The sequence below is a fragment of the Arvicola amphibius genome, chromosome 5, assembly GCF_903992535.2.
Source record: "Arvicola amphibius chromosome 5, mArvAmp1.2, whole genome shotgun sequence".
In the NCBI taxonomy this organism is placed as follows: domain Eukaryota; kingdom Metazoa; phylum Chordata; class Mammalia; order Rodentia; family Cricetidae; genus Arvicola; species Arvicola amphibius.
Window position 1 is genome coordinate 158,232,735 of NC_052051.1, and position 22,901 is coordinate 158,255,635.

Consider the following 22,901-nt stretch of genomic DNA (forward strand, 5'->3'; position numbering starts at 1 on the left):
ATATCGGATTTCATTGTTGGAACCATTGACTTACCTTCTATTGTTTGTACATTGTATCCTTGTCCTGATGACATAGATGCTGCTGACCCTCAGATGGATTGCACGCTGCAGTCAGGGCTTAAAAACAAGAGCCCAACAAAGAACCACCTACCAGACAGTCCTTGACCTGTGTTCTCTCTGTGTGTGTATAGCCTTAAGAAAAAGAATGGCTTCATTTTCATTCTGTAGCTAACCCCTGGGGTTTTGGGAGGACTGGGAGGGAGCTGGGCATTGGGGACCTGTCAAAAGTGCTTTATCCTCAGAAGCAAATTTTGCACGATTGGACGGCGACTTTTGTTTTGTGTTGTCAGTTTTCTTTATTCCTCTGGAAGCTTTCTTTTCCTTCGTCGGGTTTCACTCCTCAAACCTACTTCGTTTTTCATGCTGGGGTCCTGGAGAGAGAAAAACAAAAACTAAAAACAAAAAAACCAAACACTTATGTTCAGTACTTGTATGAGCTCAAACAAGACAAAACAAAATCTGAATACTTTATTTTTGAATGCGAGGAAACCAGGGGGAAAAATGAAAGAAAAAGAAGTCCTTCTTTCCAAGTAAGACCAGCAAATAGACCATTCTGCATATTCTTCCCCTGGAGTCTCTCTCAATAGCATCTTCAAGCTTGCAACCTGGATTTGATTTGATTTTAATTATTTTAATTTATACCCTGGGATCCTTTAAGAGCCTGGCATTCCTCGTTGGTCATGAATCCCTTAAAAGTGGAGCTGAGGTGGCCAAATCCCCTCATTGCTTTCCTGCTTGAGGTGTCTCAGTGGTGACTTAAATCTGCCTCTGAGTGACCACACAATGACCAAATGCTTCAAAGAAGCAGGACCAGCACCTCTTCCTGGAGATCTTCCTCTCATCTGTCAAGTTGAGGGATGCTTGACGCTCTGTGGATGAACACCTGGCCGGAAGCCACCTGGACGGGAAGTCACAGCAGTTGAAGGTACTGACTGTTGAAACCCATCAGTGGTTTTTCCAACCCTGCTTATGTTGGCATCTTGTGCAACACCACTATTCAGTTGCAGCCGAGAGAACTTGATCAGTATGTGTGTGCCAAGGAAATGTCACTAATCCCAAAGCAATCAAAGTTGAGACCTCAAAATGGATGTCAATGTGTCCTTTGTGTAACAATGTAACCAAAATATTGACGATAAAACTCATAATTTAAGATTCAGAATAAACGGGTTTGATGTCTGTCTTGCTCTAGCCCCTCATCATCATCTCTATCAAAATGATGGGGAGGTACCGGATAAGTACCAAGGAACTGGGGATGCTCAATTTATTCTGTGATTCTTTCTAAAGGACACACACACACACAAATACTGATGCAGCTGTAGGTCTCTGGGGCTATATTGGTCACTTAGATATATTCAGTTTATATTTATATTTAGAGTGAGATTCTGGAGGAGAGAGCTAAACGACGAAATTAAGAGTTAAGAGGTTACTAGTAATATCAGAGATTCCAAGATTTGAGAAAGCTCAATTGTTTTCAAGTTGGGTGTGAGGATGAATTTAATGGTCAAAAGGCAAGTGCAGGAGAGGCTGCATAGTTACAGTTGGATTAAAGTCCTTAACTTTCTGGACTAAAGAGAAAAACGAGGTAGGATGAGAAGCTTTATTTTATTAAGATGTTTTTTTTTTTTTTTTCTTGTGAGGAGGACAATCAACCACAAAGCATTTGGGGTACTCTGACTCTGGCTTGAAGATATATTTCCGAGTGTGAACTGTGTTTATTGATGCTGAGAACATAAACCAAAGGCAGATGGAGTGTGTGTCCCTTGTGTTTTGTTATTCTTAGATATTTTAATTCCCTTTCCATCGTTTCCTTAACTCCATGCTCAGTTTAAAACGAGCAAGAAAACCTCATTTGAAGACAATATTATATTGCAGAGATTGGAAGAAGTAGGAGCCCTTGTTATTAATATTTACATCCTTTAATAATACATAATGCACATATTTCATTGTATTTATATCTTTATCGTGTACAGATTGCCACTGGGTAATACTGCCTCATTAATAAGTTATTAAATTAACCAATATAAATGTATTTTGGGAGTTTATTTTCTATTAGAAAATCAGCTTCCTCCTGATGACTGTACCCTCAGCCTTCTTTCTTTTTGCTCAGTGTGAATGCCAGAAAGTTCATTAGTACATAGCCCCCGTGGTGATGTTCTGAGGTATTGCCTGGGCTATAGCCCTATAGAAATAATGTAGAATTATTTTCTTGAGAAACAAAACTTAGCTAAATCAAGTTATATCAAATAACAGAAGAGTTATAAAATACATCAATTAAAAGAATACCTTTGCTGAAATTTCAATTTGCTTGTGACATCCTTGAGAATTGTGACACTCCCAGGCTTGTCTCAGAAGAAACAGTTGACAGATCAAAAGTTAAGGTGTGGGTTTTTTTGTTTTTTTGTTTTTTTTTTTTTTTTTTTTTTTTTTTTTTTTTTTTTTTTTTTTTTTTTGCTTGTCTGTTTGTTTGTTTGTTTGGATTAAAAAATTGGTCTAACATTTCTAGACAGACCTCAGCATTCATGGTTCCTAGCCTCAGTGTTCATATTTGCAGAGTCAATACTCAGACTCCATAGTCAGTCTACCCTACCAGGCTGCTGAGAGAACCTCTCAGAAGTTCTTGGAGGAGGAATGGAGAGCACGGGGGTAACAGGCAGGGTTTACAGATGGAGGACTGTTTTAATGAGAACTTGTTTGTCAATGTGCTGCTGTAAAGACCACTTAAAATAAATGTCTGGCAGGAAGGTGATTGTGCATGGAAGTGCATTTCCAAAATTCTCAAAAGACCGCTAAGGCTGTAGTGCTATATCGAAGCTTCCCTTAATTTATTTTTTAAGGATAAGATAATATCAAAATATATATTTCTGAATTTATTTGAATTTTCAGTTATGTCATCTGGCTGTCCCTTGTGATTCGTGCTTACCCTTGTCTTCTAGTATACACTGCCAAATCTTATAAAAATATATACTGATAGCATTTTCATGAAAGCAGCATAGATGACAGCATAAACAACATACAGCTTTTGAATATTAGCTCTCTTCCCTTGACAAACATTAGCTTTCTTAAGCTGTGAATACTTTTCAGGAAGTACTCCTTTCTTAGCTTGAAATATATCCTCAGTTGATATATCACACTCATGACTGAACTCCAGGTCCTGAAAGATTGTGTTTAGCATCTGTGTTTCCTGAGACATTTCTGTTCCCTAGCATTTCAGTTACGTTTTCATGTACAGCATAGATTCATCTGCATTTTTACAACGTGTGCTTTCTATACTTGCTCATATCAAAGCTGGTTAAGAAAACAGGTTTTATAGGTTTATTTACTTGCTTGAAAAGTAAGACTTAGTTCATCCAACTTATATTGGACTTAAGAAGAATTTTGAAATATATAAAACAAAAAAGACCATTGCTGAAATCTGAGCTGCCTATCACATTTCTTAATAACCAGGAAACTACAGTGGTCACTTATTCAGACTGTTACGTAGCATAGATACTATTGCCTTTGAACACAATAACAGACACTTTATTTTAGTAGTGATATAATAAAACCACATGGATTTTCTATGTTTTCCTGGGATGTAGGAATATGTAAGAGAAATACTTGGCAAATTATTTTCTACTAGCAAAAGAGAGCAGGGTCGCTACATCATGCTTCAACTGTAGCGAAAGAGCAAAGAATATTCTGTCAATTATGTGGCCATATTTTCCACTCTATTACTATTTTTTGTAGTAATTTATATTGATTTTAAAGAGACAAATACTGATATAAAGAGACAAAGATGATGTTGCTGCTAATAAAGTAGTATGTGTTTAAGTTCCTACAACATAAGAAGAATATAATAATGAGTGAAGATATAGAAATGAATGAAAAACTCATGGTGTTTTTAAGATGGTGTAAAGATAGGAACAAGTTGCACTGAGTTATTCTATAGAGTGATTTCCTTCATTGTGTGGAAGTAGTTGGAAAGAAGAGTACCAGAATATTACGCAAAGAATCACAATGAGTTTTGATGTTTATGCAAAACAATTTCTTTATCTTGATATTTCTAGTAAAATAGGATATAACATATTTTTTTAACTTAAGAACAAATCCTATAAATTCTTTGGAGAATTTAAACTTTACTTTTTCTTAGCATTTATTGAGAAATTACATCAAATGCCCTGGAGTAAATTAACATGCAAGTGTCATATTGGCTTGAATCTTCTATTTCCTTGTGTTCCTTAACTCTTCTCTGCCATACTATGAGCTGAAGAGCCACAGACATTACCCAAGGCTGTATATCAGCCTTTTATTTTAATCATTTTTCTAGAGAAAATGCACCAAAACATGTATTTACTGCTTTGCTGGTGGAGACCAACAATTAAAAACCAAAACATATAACACACACATATGTATATACATACATATATGCTATTGTATACATACAAACATATAGATGTATACGTATGCACATATACATACATATAAACACATATGTGCTATTTTATATATACACACATAGATGTATACTTATGCATATATACACACATACATATATACACACATATGCTATTATATATACACACATAGATGTATACATATGCGTATATACATGCATACATATATACACACATACACTATTACATATACACACATAGATGTATACATATGCATACACACACATATATATTATATATATAAATGCTACTTTGTAATACAGATATCCATGACATAACTGGACAGAGTCAGTGTCAACAGCCCTTCTTCGCAAGACATAAAACTCATGCAATAAGAATTTAAAGATTTTGAGGGGGGAAAAAGATATTTCAGCACACTTATCACATCTCTGGGTCTCTATACTAATAATATATCAAAATATGAATGCTCAGTAAATGAGGTTCCCTCACATTTCCAAACCCAGTAGGATCACTTGCAATTTGTAAGGGCAAAAGCCACATGGTTTTACCTCCTGCCGATCATAGCAGCTATGTTCCATCTTCCTAAGTGGGCTCTGCTGTGTATCTCCATCTCTGGAATCATTTAGGTGTCTGCAACCTCATATGTCATCATCCTCATCAGCTCGCCCCCACACACTCAGTGTGCAGTGTAAATGAGACGCTTGACAACTTTATTCGGAAAAGAAATCTCCATTCCCTCTCTTTAATGCTTGCAGCAGGACTCCCCAGGGTTAGAACGCTGCCTTGAACCCCAGCTAGTCTAACAAATGGAAGCTTCTTACTAATGAGGCAGGACTGTCTTGCAGCCTGAACAGCCATGTCTTGGTCTTTATGACCACTCCATCCCATGCTTCAGCAATGTCGATTACCATGTATGACTTAATGTCAGTTTTGAGGAGACACGGACATGGCCAACACTTTGGAATGTTGAACTACTATTTTGATCTTCTTAACAGTATCCTATTTATTTTAAAAATACTTATATCAACTTCCTTAACCATCAGAATGCCCTGGGATATAGACTTTCCTTTAAATTCTTAATGTTGTGATCAAGACATGAATATTTATTGTGATTCTGAATACATCTTTATTATGAAACACATAGATATAATAAAATTATTTTAACTGCAGCTAGTTTAATTCATTAAAATTCTGCAAATCCTTACTTCTAAAATACCTCCACTGCAGCGGTTTTATAAGTATTTTAAATATCCAAGCTATGTTTGTGTATTCTATCAAGCATTTGGTTTCTAATTAGTATTTTCACTACTTATAACTGGTAGATCATAAGGACAGCACTTCCAGGAGGTGGTTTACTCCAGAACAAAACAGTTAGGTGATGAAAATGTGAAGGTGTTGTTCTTTGTCTTTCTAAGACCATATCAGGGTGTCATGGTGAAACTTTTTGTTCTGGTTTTATAAATGGCCAGTGGCAAGAATGGTCATAGTATTTGTAGGACTGATCTGGTCTTTAAGGAACAGGGTGTAGATACTTTCTTTATCATCCCAATTTGTGCCACGGATTGCCACTCGGTCAGAAGACATGCAAGCAGGACATGAAAGGAGATAAACCGCTCACCCCGTGTGGACAGCAGAGCCCACAGCCAGAATGGAGGAGTTAAACAGACAGCGAGGAGCAGAGAGAGGGCAGCGGTATGAGGGACCACAGAAAACTGAAAATGTGCTCACAGAAGAGAATAATGTAATTTACATATCTTACATATGAAGAAGAGAATGTTATATAAACTGTAACTCTAGATCTCATATCCCAGCTACAAACTCCTTGACTGCCTCTCCACTCCATCGTGAGCAAGATGGAAACTTTATAAACCCACCGCAGAATGGTTCCTTCGTTAATCTTGACTTCATCACAGTTAGAAGGACAGGGAACGTCTATTGCTTTATATCATAAAGATAAAAAATTTAAAAGGTGTTTAATTTAATGCCCCATTCTTCCTTCTTGTCTTTTAATTTGGGGAAGAAAGAAAAAAAAAGAACCTTTATGCTAAAACTAGCAACGTAGTAGTCAATATTTATTTAGGTGCCAAGGAGGCATGATTTGAAGTCTGTCTTCATGATTTGAAGGCTGTCTTCTTAGAACTGAATTGAAGAATTTACTCAGCTCTTCAGTACCTTTTACAAGATGTCAGTTTAGTCAGTCAGTATCCTTTTAAAGATTTGGTGTTTAAGAATTTCACAATGTACATAATGTGTTTTGATCAAGTTCATGCGTCCTCCTTTCCTTCCACATTCTTTCCTAACCCCCTTACCATTTTTCTCTTCCTAACTTGATGCAATTTTTAAACTCACTGAGTTCATTAGTGCTACTTATTTGTATATGAGAGTCATAGTTAAGGCTTGTTTCACAAGATGGAATCCATACCTGATACAGCTACTGGAGGCAAAATCCTGGTGAGATCATGGGACACAAGGCTGAACCTAATATTATTATTCTGCTAATTGGACATAGTAATGAACTGCCTCCAAGTTATCTTTATATCGATAGTCTACAGCATCTCTCAATTCTCATCAGATAAACTTCTTTTGAAGTAGGTGGTGACGAATACAGAGGCCCACCACCAGTCAGCATGCAGAGAATAAGAAACTGTAGCATTCCCAGGTCCAAAAGATGAACGAGACAGTGGACATGAAACCAAGGACTTTGATCAAAGCATGAACCCAGTATTTAATTGTGTGTTGTGATGTGTGCATATATGTATGTTCACGTGACATAAACAACATGTATGTTTGGAGTTTACACACTCTTAAGGTTCACGTGACATAAACAACATGTATGTTTGGAGTTTACACTCTGTTAAGGTGTCTCCTGTGACACCGAGCTTGTACCCTTTGAGAGTCGAAATTGACGGTCCAGGTAGGTTTAGCACATGTGTATAGATGCGCATCTACTGAATTTATCTCAGTTGTTGGGCTTGTGTTTTCACGTTTTCCTTCTTGTATTCAGTCTGAGGAATGTATTTCACCAGAAGGTAGAAATTACATCTGGTCTCCCTGACAGACAGAGATTGAAAACTGTTGAGAATAATTAGGCCATCTGGTGCTGTAAGCCCAATACAGAGTTATGATCAGTGGATCCCGGCCTAATCTGCTCTCCATCCCGTGCATCTGAATTACCTTGTCAGAGAAGAATGACAAGGGGCTGGTTTTAAAGAGAAATTGGCACATCTCCCTTGTCATTAGCAGTCAAAAGGCATGTATTCATTAAACTGTGATAATTAAGGGAAACTTAGTCCTCCCAGAAGCCCGTTACTTTTTAAACATTTTTAGTGCCTCCAAATATGTCCCACTACACAGTGGGTGTCATGCAATTTTCACTTATGATTCCTACCAATTGCTGAGTGTGCTAATTAGTAAAAAATTATCACAAAAATATTTTCTCCTTATCTTGGTGGAAAACTGAAGTGATCTCAAATTTATATTGTGCTGTTTTCTTTCAGAAACACAGAAACATTTGTTTCAAGTAAAACAACAATAAAACACATTAAAAATAAATAAACAGAAAAACCTCCCCAATAGATGGTGCTGCTGTCGTGATTTAGGCCCTTGTGTAATTAGTATGCAAAAAGCTTCATAGAGAGACCTCTGGGAATTCCCTTACAAGGAGATATAGAGAGAAACGTGGCTTTGTTTTAACTCAATTCCAATTGACATAAATTTCCCATTTTAAAGTTTCAGAAATATTTCATGGTGTTTTGTGTTCCAGACATGACTTTTTGTCTCTGTTTTTCCTATTTCAACTGTCTCTGAAATATAACTATAAACAAAACTAAGTACTGCAGAAGGATATGTGAAATGGTTTCCCAAGTTGGGGAGTCTCTCAGCTAATTCTGTGGCCTAAAGTTTCTGAAGTGAAAATTGTACCTCCCTTCCTTAATATTTGTGAGAAAATTCTGATCCCAGTCTCAGGTTCCCAGGATGATGCTGTGTAGTGCTGATACAAACATTTAGGCAGGTTCAGTACTGAGTCCTGTGTGGTTATCTTTCCTGCAGTCCCTACTGCTATCATTCTGAGGAGAAGACAGGAAGGCTTAAAATGATTGATATGTAAAGTCTATAAAAGGACTTTCAGCAGTTGAGTTGTGATCTGAAATTTCAATCTTAGACCCTTGCTTTACAGCTCAGATCTCATCTTTAAACTATTGAATTTAGTACCATCTCACCATGAGAGACATGGTGTACAAAACCATCTTATAAAATAAGTTTATGTATCATCACTAGCCATGTGTTTGCATCACAGTTATTTCCACAAAACCATTTTCTTAAAAAAAAAAAGGACAATTTAGTTTCACAGGTGGAAAGTATAAAAGTGCTTTATTGTATCTCTGCTGGGAATATTGCAATGACTACACTAACACAGACACCTATCAAACTGACTATCAAGACCACTAAAATTTAGTTTCTCACTGCGATTGTGGAAGATGGTAATGGCAATAAATTTTCCTTTATTTTTCCTTCCAGAACTCTTTGCAAAGACAATCTCACAATATTAAAATACAAGTAGAACCAAGTAGCTCATTGACCCAACCACCATGTTGTATGCTTGGTAAATATGTTGTATTTTCTGTTTAAAATTCTGAAGTGAAGCCCCTGAACTGAGAATTTCTGAGTCATTTTAGGTTGAGTAGAGCCATCTGCCTCAGCTGAAGTTTTGAGCCTCAACTCTGCCTGGAGAAATAGCTCTCCTAACCAGGAAGTAGGGAGATTCTCAGGAGACTACATGCTCTGAAAGACAGGTAACAAAATTAAAACCATTTAAATGATGTAAAAGAGGATATTTCAGAGGTGACAACTGGTCCTATGTCAGAACATTCTTATATCAAAGGAACGATGGTTCAAAGTAAAAAAGACAAAAGTATGTCTAGCAATGCTTGCCTTAAAAACATATTTTCCTCTTAGCTGCCTCTCATTGTGCATGTTTGTAGCATATTTATTAACTTAATGAATGAGAACACAAAAGCTTACATTTAGAAGTGTTGCATTCAAATGTGCTGCTAATCTTTTTATATTGTGCTTTTTGTGCGTGTGAGAGTGGTTTAAACACACGTGTATATGGTGTGTGTGCTTGGAGGTGCTCACCTGTGTGTGGAAGGCAGAGACAGAGGCTCGGTGGCTTCCTCAGTTTCTCTTTCACCTTGCTTTATTAAGACAGAGTCTCTCTCTCTCTCTCTCTCTCTCTCTCTCTCTCTCTCTCTCTCTCTCTCTCTCTCTCTCTCTCTCTCTCTCTCTCCCTCCCTCCCTCCCTCCCTCCCTCCCTCCCTCCTTCCCTCCTTCTCCCTCCCTGCCTGCCTGCCTCTCCCTCCCTGCCTGCCTGCCTCCCTACTCCATCCATTCCCATGTCTGACTCCTGTCTTTTAGTCAGTCCTCCATCAAAACTGCAGCTTGTGTTTTCAATAGGGTAGCTGATAAGTAAACCCTCGGGATATTCTATCATCTTTGCTCCCCAGCACTGAGATAACAGATTTATTACTTTTTAATGAGGCTTCCGGGCATCTAAAGTCAAGTGCTCCTGCTTGCCCAGCAAATACTTTACCTGCTGAGCCTTCTCTGCACCCCTATCTGCTTCTTGAAATCTACTAAATGTACTTTGGTTTTTGTAAAAACAAAACAAAACAAACAAACAAACAAACAAAAGTCAAAAGGGGGTTATATGATAACCATCCCAAATAAAGGATCATATTTACCATAAGGATTTTTATTTAGTGGTTTGAATAATTTTTGCAGTTAGAGAGATGTCTCAGTGGTTAAGAATGCTTGCCCTTCTTCCAAAGGACCAGAGTTTGATTCTCAACACCCAAATTATCAGGAGGATCATAATCACTAATAACTCCAGTCCAGTGGATCTAATGCCCTCTTTTAGATTCCAGGGGGCCCCTGTGCACACACACACACACACACACACACACACTCACAAGCACACATACATGCACAAATACATATGATTTTAAAAAGTAAAATAAATCTTAAAAATTATGAATAAATTTGATCTTAGTGATGAAATAAAACAGATGGGAACCTATTTATGTGTTTTCAATTGGATGAATTCTCTCTTTGGTTACATTCCTAGGAGAAAAGGGTGTAAGAAAAACCTTCTAACTCTTAGAGTAACTGTCATTAAGGTAGTTAAGTCTAAGGAAGAGCAGCTCACTGCAGGGAGCTTTTTATTTCAATTTGTTTACTTTAAAAATTTCGTATATGTGTACTATATTTATACCAGTTGCCTCTTCATCTTCCAACTATCCCTACATTCTTCCCATATCCCTCAAATTCATGACATCTTTTCTTTAATTATTATTGTTTAGTATATGCATATATATGAGTACACATATGAATATAACCTATTAAGTACATTTGATGATGCTCATATGTATATGTTTCAGAGGACAACTTGGTATCTGATAACCAATTAAGAAGCGTATCATTGGAAAAAACTGATTCTCCATGTCTCAACAGTGACTATTTGCCTGTAACTCTTAGTCTATGGGTGAAGTCTTGGGCGATTTCCTCCATGCACGTTGACATGTCTACCAGTGTTGTTATTGTTTAGATTTTGTTTAGGCACCTATATTCTTGAGATTTCATGGGTGTAGCTTCCTCACCATAGGTAGATGACACAGGAGACGTTGCATTCCTCTGGCTTTTAAAATTTTCCAACCCATCTTCTTCAGTGATCTCCGTGTCTTAGATGTAGAAGTTGTATTGTACCTGTATCAGCTAGGGTTAGGTACTGCGTGGTCATTTGTTTTCCACATTATTATTATGTGAGACAAAGTGTTTAAAGTCAAAAATAAACATAAAATAAGTTTAGAGGTTTGCTTCTTTAACTTATTCAGAAAAAGCTGTTTTCTTCAAACTACTTAGTATGACTTTGTTCAATTTAAATATTGTAAACTTTAGCTTCCTGCCATGTAAGATAGTTAGTGCTATTCCACACGGTCTTGCTTGGAAAGCATGAAGCTGTGGTTTATTGATAGTATTTTGGCATGGTAAAAGTTTATGCTTATCCCAACTCTAGTGGTTTTAATTTTAGTTAGAAAACATCTAAGATTTCCCATAATATAGCACTAGGTAATGTGTCTTGTCAGGCTTAAACCACAAAAGGGGAAAGGTTGGCTTTGACATTCATGTATTCAGAAGACTGACATCTTTCTCCCGGATTGTTCCCAGAAACTGCACCATATCCTGGTGGAAGTAGCTTCGAAAAATCAGTCATAGAATTTTAATTAACTCTTGTTTATTAGAAACAACTATTAGGGAACACATCAACGCCTACTGAGATAATGATGCTAACTTAGTATCTAAGTTTTCACAAGTCCAATAGGGAGATTTGTGGTTAGCTAGGTATATAGTGGATGGATGGAGACTTTAGATGTACATTGATTTGAGGATGATGAAGAATCTCACCTTGATGTAATCTAGCCAGGCTCGTGAAGCTGGATTTTTCTTTGGGCCGCCAGCTCACACACACAAAAAAATGACACAGAGGTTTGTTATTATTATGAAAGCTTAACCTTAGCTCAGGCACTTATTTCCACAAAGGGCCTGAGAAATCTTTAAAAAAAAAAAAATAACCCATTAGATCTGTCCCACCGTCTCAATAGGTAACCTTCCTGGACTTAGGGGGAGCTGGGAGGACCTTGGACTTAACATAGTGAAGGGAACCCTGATGGCTCTTTGTCTTTGGAGAGGGGTGGAGTGGGGGTATGGGTGGAAGGGAGGGGAGGAAATGGGGAGGAGGAGGGGAGGAGATGGAAATCTTTAATAAAAAAATGAGGGAAAAAAAATAACCCAGTGCTTGTGTTTGACATGGCACAGCTGCTGTATTGCAAGCACCTGAGCAGCCAGAAGGTAAGCAGACACATCATGAGCTCAGCAAATCCCCAGAGCTGGGGAAGGTAGGCTGTTTCCTCAGGTGCTAGGCTCTCATGGACTTGATTGGGCGGAGCCAGTTGCCAGTGCAGAGCCACAGGGAGGGTTTAAAGCTTGGCTCATGCAGTCAGAGAAGGCTGAAGGCCTGCTGTAAAGTGGTCTAGATCCAGAAAACCTTTAAACAGATACAGCAGAAAAACAGAAAATGAAAAGAAAAAAATGGGTATAGACAGTCATATGAAGCAGAAACCCTGAAGGATCATTGCACCTTTAGGCAAGTTCAGCAGTCATTTCTTGTAGATCCTGCATGTCAGTTCATCTAAAAAACTCCATAAGGAGCCTCTTCGATACCCATCATCCTCTTGAAACAAAAGCTTGCAGAGGCCTCATGGGGAAAGTAGTTAGGCTTACAGCATCTCCAGCCTTGGTGTAAAGATGTTGTGCTTTCCTAGTAGGGTCTGGAAAGCTGCGGTGTTCAGTAGTCTTTAAAAAGAAATGAATTCATACACGCCTGCAAGGTACTGCACATGAAATCTGCAGGTTCATCCTGGTGTGTTTTCTTGTGCTTTGAGGATCACTTGGAAGTTCTTCTAAGAAGCACCATTGAATTGCCAAAATACCCAAAATGCACAGAAGTTCATGATAGGAGAAAGGGATTTGTGTTCCTAAGAAACAAAAGGAAAGCTTCTCTTTTGAGCAGATCAAGGAAGGACTCAGTGGACAGGCTCATCTGGGACATCTCCCCTTTGATGTCCTATCCTTGGACTCAGTATTCAAATATGTTCCCTCTATTGCGGTGGTAGCTGGAATTCTGCTCAGCCTGAGAGTCTCCATCTCCTGTAATATCTAATCAAATTAGGTGTCTGATGGACTTCTTCATCTCTTTTCCTTGGAACCTGTTCTTTTTGACTGACTTTTACTTTATTTGTTCTTATTTATTATTGATGTTATGATAATATCATTATTTGTGTGTGTGTGTGTGTGTGTGTGTGTGTGTGTGTGTGTGTGTAAGACTGCACATGCCATAGCACATATGTGATAATCATAGGGCAGTTTTGGGACTCAGTTTTCAACTTCCATGTTGTTATAAAGAATCAAACTGAGGTTACCAAGGCTTGCAAAGTAAGTAAAGACCTTCTGAGACATCACATGGCACTCCTTGGCTGACAAGTAACCCTTTAAATAATTTTTAGCAAGAACTGCTCAACCCTGAAATTTTCTCTATTTATTTTGTTCCCTGATCCATTAGATCTACTTTTTCATCATAAATATTCACCTGTCTTTGCTAAATTGAGAACTGAACTCATTCTCTCCACCCTGTTTTGATATTTTTGGCACCTTCTGTAATAGCCATGATTAATGGGTTAATATCTTTCTTGTCATTGTACCAGAATCTTTCTTGTAAAGTGCCAGAATATTTTTTGCTAATGAATGCATGTTTTAATAAAAATATATTTAGGAAAACATATATATGTAAGATATAAATGTATAGAAATAACTTTGTATTGAACTGTGTACATGTTCACAGTTATATACAAAATGTATCTATATTTATCTAATAATATAGATACATGTATGAAAAATAGTGAATAAGAAAGGGTAAGGAAGAAACACACTGATGAAGGCAATCTTCTTCAAGCATACTCATCTCAAAATACATCAATTTTCTATATGAAAAACAGTTGAATAAGACAAGAACTCAGCCACTGCTGAGTATAGCAATGATTTGGTGGGACTTCCTAGCAGAGAGTGTTCTAAGTGATATAGTTATATTCGTGTGTGTGTGTGTGTGTGTGTGTATTATGAATGTTCTTTCTTTAATTCTGGCAATTTAACATTACCCAAATAGACCCTAATACTGCCCCTTACTAAAAAGATAAAATACTGGTAACTGTGACTGAAACTATGCAGGCTTCTTCTAGTCCATGCTTCTTACTGTTATCCCACATTATCCCTCTGGATGAGGCGAATTGGACTTTTCCAATCACTCTGATGATGGAATCTACAAGGAAGAAGTTCTGTGCTCTGAATGAGGAATGTGTCAGTGAACACCTGAGTCCTGAAGACTTCATGCAGACTCTTTGTTTTTCCCCCAAATGGCCCAACCTTTCCACTAAGTTCTACCTGTGCTGCAGATGTGCATTTTAGCTTCCCCACAACCAAGGGCATTATTCTGTGTGCCAAATACCTATGAGTTATAGACTACTTCAAGCAGGCATTGCAGCCAAGCCAAATCTGTGTCTTGCGTGCCGGATATGTTGTCATGGCTCGTGCTACTGTAGCAATTGAGAACAAGTGTTTTTGAGACCTGGTTCACTCCACAGGCTTCATTTTAGAAACTGAGTATCAAATCTAATCTAGTCACTGCACACAAAGGCAGTATTACTTGCCTTCACCAGCTGATTTTCCTAGGAGAAAGGTCACTCTCCTGAAGTCATAAGCCTGACTGACATGAACAAGCATGTGATTCCTGATTGAGTACTGATGACTCTCTTTATCTGCGTGTCTGCTTTTAGGACTCACAAATATTTCCTGCTACTGGATCCCTCATTATCTGCATGTTGCCCAATTGTCCAGTAGCTATTCTAGGGAGGATTTTCTTCAAGAACATAAAAACGAAATAGATTTCCTTAAAAAAGGAAGGCATCATATCACGTAGAAACTATAGGGATGGTGATAGCAGTCAAGTGAACAATTATGGGGAATAAAACTTAGACACTGTCACTTTATCGGTGTAGTATATTTGGTTAGGAATATTAAAAGGAGGCAGTAGTGGGTGTGTAGGCACTGCAGGTATGCGTTGAAACAAGGCCTGGAGAATTGAAAAACAGAGAGATAGTTCTACACTAACTCACTTAATAACATATACCCTTCCAGATTTTCGTGACAAGGTATAATTCAGCAGTATAAATGGCGATCTAGTTTTATTTTTGTTACCTTATGCAGTAGTGTGATTACTTATGGAAGCTGACTCCATTCCCCTATTTTTTAGGGTACAGTAATGAAATAACTTCAACTCCAGCAGTCAGAAGGCGGTAAATACCTCTGGAGTCCCCTTTTACTTTCTAGATCTTTTCATTTTATTTGTGTGTGTGTGTGTGTGTGTGTGTGTGTGTGTGTGTGCACCACACACCTTAACATGCCTTTGGTGGTCAGAGAAAAACATGTTTCTACCATATGGATCCCAGGGATCAAATGCAGGTTGTTAGGCTCAGGAAGTGCCATTACTCACTGAGTCGTATCCATGTTCCTCTTCAGCCTATCCCAAGTCTTTTCGATTAGTCACAAAAACCAAGGCAAGGGAGATGCAGTCAGCTAAGGAATCCAAACCAGTGTGGAGAATTCTGGTTTCTTCCTGTTTCCCACTCCTCGCTCTCACCTTTGATTTGGGAAAAATTGCAGGTCCCACAGGGTGGCTGGAGGGGCTGGCTGATGACCAGCAAAGGAAACCCTGTACCAGGGAGACCTGTTTAGACATGACTGCAGGAATCACCATGTTTACCTCAACTGATGTGGGAAGACCCATCCTGACAAGTGCAAAAACTGCTCCACTGGCAGGGAATTTTAGTTATATACAACAGAGAAGGTAAGAAAGCAGCATTAGGAAGTCTTCCTTTCTGTTTCTTGGCTGTGTAGGTAAGGTGACGTCTGCTTCAGGCTCTGATGCCTTGATTCTCCAGCTGTGATGGACGGTACCTGGGATCTGTGATAGTTGGTACTTTAATCTGGGAGCAAAAATAAACTCTTTTCCATATGTTGCCTTTGTCAGAGTATTTTATCACAACAGTAGAAAATTAAATTAAAGCAGTATTAATTCTAGGAAGTATGGAATTTGGTTAGCTGAACAGGTGGATGGAAGTAATCCAATACCGAGCATGTGATCTCATGCTCACACTTCCATGTGTACTTGAGATCAGGGTAAGGATAAGCTAACCCTGACTCCTGTTCAGAGCACAGACATCAGGCTCCTTCCAATAACGTTCAGATTTTCCCTTCCTCCTTGTCTTCACTCTTCTCAGTGTCTGGATGTTTTCAAGTCAAAATAAGAGTCTCACAGTGATACATGATGACGTTTCTCCATGATATATACAGCAATAGGAATTGTGTTTGGGACTGCTTAGTTTATCAGTGGTACGCAAAGAAAAACGTGGGGTGGAAGAACTGTGAGAAAGGAAGAGAACCTGAAAGGTGTTTGCCGATCTCTAAACGTGTGAAGAACTGAGAAAAACTGAAAAAAGACAAACAAACCAACAAGCTGTGAAGTCCTGGAGTACAGCTATGGGGTATTTTGATTTAGCTAACTTCAAATTAATGGCATATACACTAAATTATAGAAAAAAAATTGTACCACTGTATACTTATCTCTAAATAAATATATTCTTCAACTAGAAATATATAGTGCCTAACTTGTAAAATGGACATTATAAAATAAAAGCATCTCTAATATCAGTGGATAGTTTGACTCCAGAGACAAGGGAGGGAAGATTTTAGCCTTGAAACATTGCAACCAAATTGAACAATTTCATCTGCCAGGGCTGGTTGATTTTAAATCAATATATAGAGTTACTAAGTTTTGGGAGTGTTTTTTGTTGCATGTAACTAAATAGTACTTTAGAACCAAAGCATAAATCTGAATCTGCTACAATGGGAATTTAATTTTCCTTGTCAAATCTAATTTGCTGCTTGACTCACTGATTCATGTTGCTGACGGTGATCCCAATCTGGAAGCCAGGGAACTATAAAACACCACAAATGTGCTATAGTTTTAGGTAGTCTCTAATACTGTATTTAAAAAGCACATGGTGAATTTAGCTTGCTTACAATATTAAAATGCCTGTCCTCTAAATTTTAATTTAACTATCAAGCTTAACTTATACTTTTCTCTCATTTTAAAGATTCTATATAAGGTTTGTTTTGTTGTCTTCTACATGAAAATTCTGTTACTTTGAAGCTAATTGACAATTATTAACAAAAAATGTTTTAACAGCTTTTGAAAGTTGATTGTATAGGTTGCTTTTTTAAGTGTTTGACCTAGGACTTGAAAGATTGTTCCAGGAGTCAGAGCACTTGCCCCACAAGCAACATAAAAATCACTAGGTGTAGCCATTTTCCTGGAATTCCTGTGATAGAAGAAGGGAGCAGAAAGAAGAGGATCCCTAGGCTTTCTATGTATCAACCTAGCTCCAGGCTCACAATACTTTAGTGGGAAATCCTGTCTCTAATTGATAAAATGTACAGTAATAGAGTAGAACACCTAAATCTGACTTTCACCTCAGAATGCACATACGTAGGTAAGTGCATGCCCTCACAAAGATGCACAAACATCACACATACAAAACACACTCACACACATGTGCACATACACACACACACACACACACACACACACAACACACACATACGACCACCATTACTACCACCAACCAAACCTAAAGTTCATGTCACCACTGTTCTGGGTTCTGCAACTGGGAAAACTGAAGCTCAAAGATCGGCCATTGCTTCTCTTTCTGAGCTCAGGCTGCCTGGCTCTGGCTCTGGGTTATAATAGATCATGACATCATGCAGTGCTGAGAGAGTGAGCATCAGAACATTGCAATAAGTTCTGAAAGCCTCTTTCACTAATTGATTACTGTGGCCAGGTGCTTATGCTGCAAAAGTTTTCCTGTTTTCGCCATAAATCAATTATTTATTATATTTGCAAGTTCAAATATCTCTGAGGTTAAACTTAATTTATGTATTTAATAATACTTTATAGCTATGCATGCAGTGCCAAATTAATACCAAGCACTGAGATACTTGTTTTGACAACTGAATATATACTCAAAGACGTCTCTGTTTATTTACTTATTAAGTGGGGTCAAATTCTGGGAATATAGAGGACTCCTATAGTCACAGTTCATGACGGATGTAGTTTGGGAACACTTTTCTAAATATATTGGAATTATTATCGTGTCCATAAAGTGTTAGTAATTTTGTATGATAGAGAGTCCTGAAGCAAAAGCGAACTGAAAGTCATTTAACTCTCTCCCTAGGGAGCTTGATAGAGAAAGAATGTTTAAGTTTCACTGACGAGCTGGGCGGTGGTGGTGCACGTCTTTAATTCCAGGACTCAGGATGCAGAGGCAGGCGGATCTCCGTGAGTTCAAGGCCAGCCTGGTCTACAAGAGCTAGCTCCAGGACAGGCTTCAAAGCTACGGAGAAACCCTGTCTTGAAAAACAAGCAAATAAACAAAGGAGAAAGACACAGGACACAGCTATTTCTCCTTGTCTTAAAGCATCATTTTCTCTGTTTTATCACTGGAATTTTTTTTTATTTTGCTATTTTTTTGTTTAATTTTTTTAAATTCATTTTACCTACCAACTGTATTTTCCCCTCCTTCCCCTCTCTTCCTCCCTCCTCCAGTGCCCCCTCTCTCCCACCCACTCCTCAGAGCAGGTAAGGCCTTTCATGCGGAGTCAGCAGGACCAAGCCCCTCCTCTGCTGCAGCAAGGATGGGCATATTATCCCACCATAGGGAATGGGCTCCACAAAGCCAGCTCAGGGATAGATCCTGGTCCCACTGGCAAGGACTCCACACAAAGACTAAGCCACACAACGGCCACCCATATTCTGAGGGTCTACTTCAATCCCATGCAGGCTCCCCAGCTGTCAGCCCACAGTCCATGAATTCCCATTAGTTTGGGTCAGCTGTCTCTGTGGACTTTCCCATCATGACCTTGACATGTAATCCCTCCTCCATTCTTCAACTGGACTCCAGGCACTCAGCCTGGTACTTGACTTTGGATTTCTGTATCTGCTGCCATCAGTTACTAGGTGAAGGCTCTATGATGACAACTAGGGTGGTCACCAGTCTGATTGCCGGGGAAGGTCAGTCCATGCACCCTCTTCACGATTGCTAGGAGTCTTAGCTGAGGTCATCCTTCTGGATTCCTGTGTGTTTTCCTGGCACCAGGATTCTTCCTAACCCCAGAATGGCTCCCTCTAAGAACGTATCTCTTTCTTTGCTCACGACTCTGTCTCTTCCCCAAGCGTTGGTGGTATAGTCGTGGGCACTGCAGCCTTCCAGTGAGTTTATGACACTGCCATTCTTGATATCTAAAAGATGCACCTTGCAATACCAGTGAAAGACAAATTAAACATATAAGCCCATAGATGTTTCTCCTTAATATTTTTATAAATATTTTGCTTAATTTTAATTTTATTTTAAATCATGTGTGTATATGTGTATATGTGTGTATGTGTATATGTGTATATGTGTATATGTGTATGCAGGGGTGATTGCATATGTTTGTTGTGTGTTTTTGAGTGTGAGTGTCTTGGGTGTGTGTGTGTGTGTATGAATGTACGCATGTATATGACTGCATGGATGTGTGTGTGCATGTGTGTGTGCATGCATGCATGTGTGTGCATGTGTATGTGGATCCTTTCGTGTGTGCATACATGCATGAATGTGTGTGCGTGTGTGTGTGTGTGTGTGTGTGTGTGTGTGTGTGCAGGTGTCTACGAGGCCAGAGCTTTAGATCCTTCTAGAGTTGCTGCTGCATATGGTTGTGAGCCACTGGATGTGAGTCTAGGAACACAACTCTAGTCCTCTATAAGTTCAGTATGTTGTTTTCTAAATGCACAGCTATCTCTCCAGTCCAAGAAACTTTTTCTTGAGACCAAATCAATATATATATATATATATATATATATATATATATATATATATATATATTATAAAGTAGATTTGAATTGGTGATCTTCTTGTCTCAGATATGAACCAGCATGTTCTGATTCAGGGCATATTTTAAGAATAGAGACAAGAGGGGAGTGGAGTTATGGGAAACTATGCTTGGGATGTATCATCTGAGTGAGAGGAGGATCTACTTTCACTTAAAAATATTTTTTTTAAAAAAATGAAAAATTTGCAGCTGTAGAGATGTCTCAGAGGTTAAGAGCACTGACTGCTCTTCTAGAGGACCCAGGTTCAATTCCCAGTATCCACATGGCAGCTCACAATTTTAAGTAACTCCAGTTGTAGGGGACCTGACACCCATGGCAAAACACCAGTGCACATAAAATAATAATAATAATTTAAAAATAAAAAATCCAAACACACCAAATTTTAATTTTATACAACTAGTTGATTTAAAAGTAGTGTAATCTAATTTTCTTTCTATTTTGATGTATTTTACTGTACTCTTGGACCTCTGTACTTAGCAACATCACTGGCATACAGACTTCCCATCATCTTGTCCTGGATGTTGTCTTCTTGTTATACAACCCTTACATGATGTAATGCTAACAAGGATGGACATCTCTCCTCATGCAGCTCTGCTTAGTCTCTGAGGAAGCTTGTGCCAAGTCTCTGTCTTTCTTTATTCTCCACACCAAATTTCCTGTTGTTGCTTACTCTTAGTAGAGGGATTTATGTGAATGGGAGAGTTTGTAGAACTGCTAGCAAGAAACCCAGGAGCCCCAAATTCCATTGCACATAATTAATATGCAATTATTGAAAAGATTTCCTTTGAGCGGCATTGCCTGAATTTTTTCTTTCTCAAAATGAACGGGAAATTGTTCTAGGAGCAATTAATTAGTGGACAGATACTCACAGTATCTGTCTCCTGTAATCCCTTCCCAGAAGGTCAATTTCTTCCTCCCACTCCCAATAATACAGAACTGCTATAGAATGAACAATGTCAGTGTGTGAATTTGTCTGCAGAAAACCTGGGTATTTGGTGTTTAGGATTGATTGTAAAGGCAGATCTTTACTTTACTAAAGGCAGATCTCTGTGAGTTCAAGGTAAGCCTGGTCTATAGAGTGAGTTCTAGGACAGCCAAGGCTACACAGAGAAATACTGTCTCAACCTGTCTCAATAAATAAGTAAAAATTAAACCTCTGTTCATTTGGTGATATGGTTTATTGTTTCAGTTCATGTAGAATGTTGGGTGTTGGGACCATTTGACGTCCTGGCCTCCAGCTGCTCTTCCCTGCTAGAGATCTTTAATTTCCTCCTGATTTGAGTTACCAAAAGCTGTGTCAAAGTTGTTTACCAACTCTGCTTCACAAGCATGTGTTGCTTTGGCCTTGAGGATCAGAGGATAAAGTTTTCACCTGTTGGTCCACCTGACTGTTGGGTATATAAGCCTCCATGGTGCTATTGCATAAAGGACTTCTTACCAGTGACTAGAGGTCCGTGTCTTTGTCTCCCTGTCTGTCTGTCTATCTGTATGTGTTTGTGTGTTTCAACCTCCAGCCCCTTGCCCAAAGTTCGCGAACTGTATGGTAGCACATAGAGCGCAGACAGGCATTGTGTGCTACGGTTGGGCTCCATTATGATCCTTTATATATATATTTGTATCATTATACTTTGTTCATATTTTTACCCCATTATTCATGCTTTCCCCTGTCCCCACTTCTTCCTGTTCCCCAGTACTTTTACCTTTGTGTGGGATAGATAGATGGGTAGATTAAAGGGAGACAAGCAGATAGATGATAGATAAGTCCTGCATAGAAAATAATATGTACCACATATCTTTCTCTACGATTGTCCTCCTGCATTCCCCTTCTTCGCCCTTCAGAGAATGTCCACTGTTTTGAGATATTGTGTTACTGAATTCCCAGGTGGTTTTCCATAACCCACTTAGCAACTAAAGATACTTTTAGAATGTAGCAACTCTCAAGTGTTTTCTTCTTTGTCTTACCTTACTACACAGGAATAGTGCCCTGATATTTTTAAGATGCATTTAACACTTATGTAGGTAAGTCTTAGAACCACGAGGTGTTAATGACTCACCTAATTAGATGATATATCATTAGAACCCTAAGCTATGTTTTTCCAGCAAAGAAACCTTCATTTTTCTGCCCATGGCTTCATTTTCCCCTGACATTTGTAGAGGATATGAGCAAACAATACTCTAACAAATGTTGCAATTTATTACATGTTAATGATATGCCAGGCACGATGCAATTGCTCCACATATATTATCTCTAATAATGAGGGTGTTGCAGAAAACTACAGAATAACTTGTACTGCTAGGAGTTTGAGCTTAGTGGGAGATATAAGTGTGTATCTTGTAAACTATTGATCTCTGTGAGCAACCATAGGTACTTGTTCTGTCACCGGCAAAGCAAGAATTCTGCATAAACCTTGAGCATGGTGCTCAGGACACTTGATGGGGTACTTACTAGAGTCCTTATCATGCTCCTCCAGAATTTTTTCTAATTAGTGTAGAAAACACACAAAACACTCTACACATATGTTATACCCACCACATAGTTATTTTTCTTTAAAAGTGTAGATTTGTGATATGAATAAATAAAATGGAAGAAATTAATGTGTAGTGAAAAGCTAGTATAAATTGCAAATATAGAGTAAGACTGACATTAATATGATCTTATGTTTAATTTCACATTGGCTAAAATTTTAAAAATTCTTGAAAAATCACTCATTACAAAAGTTGAATGCCTCTTTGTATTTAACTGACTGGCTTTTAAAGGTGTACATGAAGTGCTTTAAGGAAATAAGAAACAGCTT